General features: G+C 45.8%; 1 non-coding gene across 1 annotated transcript; it reads right to left on the reverse strand.

The window, feature by feature from the left end:
• Window positions 1-344: 344 nt before the first annotated feature.
• On the reverse strand, window positions 345-417 carry Trnak-cuu (transfer RNA lysine (anticodon CUU)). Its single transcript has one exon. It is a non-coding gene; the product is annotated as a tRNA-Lys (tRNA).
• Between the last annotated feature and the right edge of the window lie 6566 nt (window positions 418-6983).

Consider the following 6983-nt stretch of genomic DNA (forward strand, 5'->3'; position numbering starts at 1 on the left):
AGAGGCGCGGCCTAGCGGTACTCTTGGGTACTTCGTCCTTACGGTCGTCTGCATCATCAGACTTCATCTGACAACACTTCATATTACCGGCTAATATTTGCAGCTATGGCGACAAATTACTGCTTGGCTACACATCTGACACGTAACCGATGTGCTCTCCAAACAACAACACTTGCATTTCAGAACGTGTCTTTCACACATGTCTACAAAATCACCTTCACCTTCAAATACAGTTTCCTTGCGACTGACAGAGACGTAGGCAAAGTTTAAAGTTGATATTTCCATTAAATCTCGTTAATCAGAAAAACGGTAATTTACATCTGCAGCGGAACAAAATCCTATTCCAGCCAGCGTGTGGCTCGAACCCACGACCCTGGGATTAAGAGTCTGACGCTCTACCGACTAAGCTAGCCGGCTACCTCGGTGAATACCCGCCGGGTAGCACGTCACACAGTACTCGTTTGGGTTGGGTGGTCCCATACAGAATCTCTCCATGCTCCCTAATGTTTTCCTAACGTCACACTCGTCACGTACTTCACTTTTATGTCATAATCATTTCTGAGAGGTAAAGAAAATGCATGACAACATGCAGAGCTAGTGGCGTCAAAATTAACACACATACTTTATGTGACTCAACAGCCGAACGAGTTACTTTCCGACGTTGTTTTAGATGTGCAAGTGATTGTCAAAACTCGCTGTGTCGGCACTCTGCCGACCATTTCGCTAGTTAACACCCGTCTTGTTGTGTGTGTTTCAAGCTCAAGAGCATCTCCAAGCAAAAAATGGTCAACAGCAACATTCAGGCGGTTTCGTACTGCTCAATTGCTACATTAAAACGATATGTTTCGTTTTCAGAACTGGAAAAAGAAGAGCGTGACAGCATTCGAACCTGTAATCTTCAGATCCGAAGTCCGACGCTTTATCCATTAGGCCACACGGTCACTGACGACCAACATTTACATGTATACGACTCATCTCGAAACGCTCACACCCCTGAGGATTTGTGTTTTCGTTCTACACAGCCGCTGCCCCTTGCTCTTTCCCACCCATTCGTTGCATTCAACCTCTGACGAGACCGACCAAATATAGACTGAGAAACAAGACCACACACTTTGTGCATTCGGAATCGAAGGCAGGGCGTCCCTCGCCGCATTTGCTACGATGGCCATTTGCTACTTCTGCAGAAGCGGCAGCGGCGGCGACGACGACGCCGCCGACGACGACGACGACGACCGCGAGAGGCTCTGAGATATGTGAGAAATACATCTATAAAATGTAATTCAGACTGCCTTGTCCCACCTTATACTGTACCGCTTTGGCAGATGCTTTATCTGCGCCTTTCGCCTTAATCACTTCTGAGAGTAATTCTTAAAAAAACGCCTGTCGCTAATTGTTCGTCATCACAGATACTGTTTGCTATACGGCCACGACGCGCAACTGATTTCCAAATTTCATCTATCTCCTGTGAAAATGGAACTTACGACCACTGGTTTATCAGACCAGTGCTCTACCACTGAGCTACAGAGGCGCGACCTAGCGGTACTCTTGGGTTCTTCGTCCTTACCGTCGTCTGCATCATCAGACTTCATCTGACAACACTTCATATTACCGGCTAATATTTGCAGCTATGGCGACCCATTACTGCTTGGCTACACATCTGACACGTAACCGATGTGCTCTCCAAACAACAACACTTGCATTTCAGAACGTGTCTTACACACATGTCTACAATATCACCTTCACCTTCAAATACAGTTTCCTTGCGACTGACAGAGACGTAGGCAAAGTTTAAAGTTGCTATTTCCATTAATTCTCGTTAATCAGAAAAACGGTAATTTACATCTGCAGCGGAACAAAATTCCGTAACGACCAGCACGTGGCTCGAAACCACGACCCTGGGATTAGGGGTCTGACGCTGTACCGACTGAGCTAGCCGGCTACCTCGGTTGTGTAGAACGAAAACACAAATCCTCAGGGGTGTGAGCGTTTCGAGATGAGTCGTATACATGTAAATGTTGGTCGTCAGTGACCGTGTGGCCTAATGGAGCGATAGTCTGCCTGCAGCGGTCGTGGCGTGCGGTTGTCTTTGGTCAGCGCTGTGTCTGGCTTGTTTACTTCTGCGGGGTAAGTCGCTCGCTAGGAGCGGTTATTCTTGCGTGTGAGGAATGATGTTGATGAATCAGTGATGACACAAGCTATGAGGATAGATACTTTGAAGTTAACTTTCGATAATTCATTTGCTCGACCAACCTCTTTCGAAATCGAGGATTTCATCGGAGACGTGATGAAAATTGTGATCGGCGGCGGCGACGACGACCGCGAGAGGCTCTGAGATATGTGAGAAATACATCTATAAAATGTAATTCAGACTGCCTTGTCCCACCGTATGCTGTACCGCTTTGGCAAATGCTTTATCGGCGCCATTCGCCTTAATCACATTTGAGAGTAAGTCTTAAAAAAACGCCTGTCGCTAATTGTTCGTCATCACAGATACTGTTTGCTATACGGCCACGACGCGCAACTGATTTCCAAAATTCATCTATCTCCTTTGAAAATGGAACTTATGACTACTGGTTTATCAGACCAGTGCTCTACCACTGAGCTAAAGAGGTGCGGCCTAGCTGTAGTCTTGGTTACTTCGTCCTTACGGTCGTCTGCATCATCAGACTTCATCTGACAACACTTCATATTACCGGCTAATATTTGCAGCTATGGCGACAAATTACTGCTTGGCTACACATCTGTCACGTAACCGATGTGCTCTCCAAACAACAACACTTGCATTTCAGAACATGTCTTTCACACATGTCTACAAAATTACCTTCACCTTCAAATACAGTTTCCTTGCGACTGACAGAGACGTAGGCAAAGTTTAAAGTTGCTATTTCCATTAAATCTCGTTAATCAGAAAAACGGTAATTTACATCTGCAGCGGAACAAAATCCTATTCCACCCAGCGTGTGGCTCGAACCCACGACCCTGGGATTAAGAGTCTGACGCTCTACCGACTAAGCTAGCCGGCTACCTCGGTGAATACCTGCCGGGTAGCACGTCACACAGTACTCGTTTGGGTTGGGTGGTCCCATACAGAATCTCTCCATGATGCCTAATGTTTTCCTAACGTCACACTCGTCACGTACTTCACTTTTATGTCATAATCATTTCTGAGAGGTAAAGAAAATGCATGACAACATGCAGAGCTAGTGGCGTCAAAATTAACACACATACTTTATGTGACTCAACAGCCGAACGAGTTACTTTCCGACGTTGTTTTAGATGTGCAAGTGATTGTCAAAACTCGCTGTGTCGGCATTCTGCCGACCATTTCGCTAGTTAACACCCGTCTTGTTGTGTGTGTTCCAAGCTCAAGAGCATCTCCAAGCAAAAAATGGTCAACAGCAACATTCAGACGGTTTCGTACTGCTCAATTGCTACATTAAAACGGTATGTTTCTTTTTCAGAACTGGAAAAAAAAGAGCGTGACAGCATTCGAACCTGTAATCTTCAGATCCGAAGTCCGATGCCTTATCCATTAGGCCACACGGTCACTGACGACCAACATTTACATGTATACGACTCATCTCGAAACGCTCACACCCCTGAGGATTTGTGTTTTCGTTCTACACAGCCGCTGCCCCTTGCTCTTTCCCACCCATTCGTTACATTCAACCTCTGACGAGACCGACCAAATATAGACTGAGAAACAAGACCACACACTTTGTGCATTCGGAATCGAAGGCAGGGCGTCCCTCGCCGCATTTGCTACGATGGCCATTTGCTACTTCTGCAGAAGCGGCAGCGGCGGCGACGACGACGACGACGACGACGACGACGACGACGACGACCGCGAGAGGCTCTGAGATATGTGAGAAATACATCTATAAAATGTAATTCAGACTGCCTTGTCCCACCTTATACTGTACCGCTTTGGAAAATGCTTTATCTGCGCCTTTCGCCTTAATCACATCTGAGAGTAATTCTTAAAAAAACGCCTGTCGCTAATTGTTCGTCATCACAGGTACTGTTTGCTATACGGCCACGACGCGCAACTGATTTCCAAATTTCATCTATCTCCTGTGAAAATGGAACTTACGACCAGTGGTTTATCAGACCAGTGCTCTACCATGAGCTACAGGGGCGCGACCTAGCGGTACTCTTGGGTTCTTCGTCCTTACCGTCGTCTGCATCATCAGACTTCATCTGACAACACTTCATATTACCGGCTAATATTTGCAGCTATGGCGACCCATTACTGCTTGGCTACACATCTGACACGTAACCCATGTGCTCTCCAAACAACAACACTTACATTTCAGAACGTGTCTTTCACACATGTCTACATAATCACCTTCACCTTCAAATACAGTTTTCTTGCGACTGACAGAGACGTAGGCAAAGTTTAAAGTTGCTATGTCCATGAAATCTCGTTAATCAGAAAAACGGTAATTTACATCTGCAGCGGAACAAAATTCCGTAACGACCAGCATGTGGCTCGAAACCACGACCCTGGGATTAGGAGTCTGACGCTGTACCGACTGAGCTAGATGGCTACATCGGTTGTGTAGAACGAAAACACAAATCCTCAGGGGTGTGAGCGTTTCGAGATGAGTAGTATACATGTAAATGTTGGTCGTCAGTGACCGTGTGGCCTAATGGAGCGATAGTCTGCCTGCAGCGGTAGTGGCGTGCGGTTGTCTTTGGTCAGCGCTGTGTCTGGCTTGTTTACTTCTGCGGGGTAAGTCGCTCGCTAGCAGCGGTTATTCTTGCGTGTGAGGAATGATGTTGATGAATCAGTGATGACACAAGCTATGAGGATAGATACTTTGAAGTTAACTTTCGATAATTCATTTGCTCGACCAACCTCTTTCGAAATCGAGGATTTCATCGGAGACGTGATGAAAATTGGGATCGGCGGCGGCGACGACGACCGCGAGAAGTTCTGAGATATGTGAGAAATACATCTATAAAATGTAATTCAGACTGCCTTGTCCCACCTTATGCTGTACCGCTTTGGCAAATGCTTTATCGGCGCCATTCGCCTTAATCACATCTGAGAGTAATTCTTAAAAAAACGCCTGTCGCTAATTGTTCGTCATCACAGATACTGTTTGCTATACGGCCACGACGCGCAACTGATTTCCAAAATTCATCTATCTCCTGTGAAAATGGAACTTATGACCACTGGTTTATCAGACCAGTGCTCTACCACTGAGCTAAAGAGGCGCGGCCTAGCGGTAGTCTTGGGTACTTCGTCCTTACGGTCGTCTGCATCATCAGACTTCATCTGACAACACTTCATATTACCGGCTAATATTTGCAGCTATGGCGACCCATTACTGCTTGGCTACACATCTGACACGTAACCGATGTGCTCTCCAAACAACAACACTTGCATTTCAGAACGTGTCTTACACACATGTCTACAATATCACCTTCACCTTCAAATACAGTTTCCTTGCGACTGACAGAGACGTAGGCAAAGTTTAAAGTTGCTATTTCCATTAAATCTCGTTAATCAGAAAAACGGTAATTTACATCTGCAGCGGAACAAAATCCTATTCCACCCAGCGTGTGGCTCGAACCCACGACCCTGGGATTAAGAGTCTGACGCTCTACCGACTAAGCTAGCCGGCTACCTCGGTGAATACCTGCCGGGTAGCACGTCACACAGTACTCGTTTGGGTTGGGTGGTCCCGTACAGAATCTCTCCATGATGCCTAATGTTTTCCTAACGTCACACTCGTCACGTACTTCACTTTTATGTCATAATCATTTCTGAGAGGTAAAGAAAATGCATGACAACATGCAGGGCTAGTGGCGTCAAAATTAACACACATACTTTATGTGACTCAACAGCCGAACGAGTTACTTTCCGACGTTGTTTTAGATGTGCAAGTGATTGTCAAAACTCGCTGTGTCGGCACTCTGCCGACCATTTCGCTAGTTAACACCGGTCTTGTTGTGTGTGTTTCAAGCTCAAGAGCATCTCCAAGCAAAAAATGGTCAACAGCAACATTCAGACGGTTTCGTACTGCTCAATTGCTACATTAAAACGGTATGTTTCTTTTTCAGAACTGGAAAAAGAAGAGCGTGACAGCATTCGAACCTGTAATCTTCAGATCCGAAGTCCGACGCCTTATCCATTAAGCCACACGGTCACTGACGACCAACATTTACATGTATACGACTCATCTCGAAACGCTCACACTCCTGAGGATTTGTGTTTTCGTTCTACACAACCGCTGCCCCTTGCTGTCTCCCACCCATTTGTTGCATTCAACCTCTTACGTGACCCACCAAATATAGACTGAGAAACAAGACCACACACTTTGTGCAATCGGAATCGAAGGCAGGGCGTCCCTCGCCGCATTTGCTACGATGGCCATTTGCTACTTCTGCAGAAGCGGCGGCGGCCACGACGACGACGACGACGACGACGACGACGACGACGACGACGAAGATCGCGAGAGGCTCTGAGATATGTGAGAAATACATCTATAAAATGTAATTCAGATTCCTCGTCCCACCTTATGCTGTACCGCTTTGGCAAATGCTTTATCTGCGCCATTCGCCTTAATTACATCTGAGAGTAATTCTTAATAAAACGCCTGTCGCTATTTGTTCGTCATCACAAATACTGTTTGCTATACGGCCACGACGCGAAACTGATTTCCAAAATTCGTCTTCCACCTCTGAGGATGGAATTTACGACCCCTGGTTTACTACACCAGTGCTCTACCACTTTTTATTTGTTTATTTATTTATTTATTTATTTATTTATTATTTTTTTTGTTGTGTCGGTCCTCCAGCCACTCCTTCTAGCCCGTCCTCACGCTCGCCAAAATTGCCTTCATCGGCTCGGCTTCTCCGCCATAAAAAAAAAATCACCGTTTATATTAAATAATATTCGTGTGACAGTTTAATGCTCTTCAGTATGCATTTGGATATTTGGTTAAACCACAATATTGCATGTGGGGATTAAA

The sequence above is a fragment of the Schistocerca gregaria genome, unplaced genomic scaffold, assembly GCF_023897955.1.
Source record: "Schistocerca gregaria isolate iqSchGreg1 unplaced genomic scaffold, iqSchGreg1.2 ptg000470l, whole genome shotgun sequence".
Taxonomy (NCBI): Eukaryota; Metazoa; Arthropoda; class Insecta; order Orthoptera; family Acrididae; genus Schistocerca; species Schistocerca gregaria.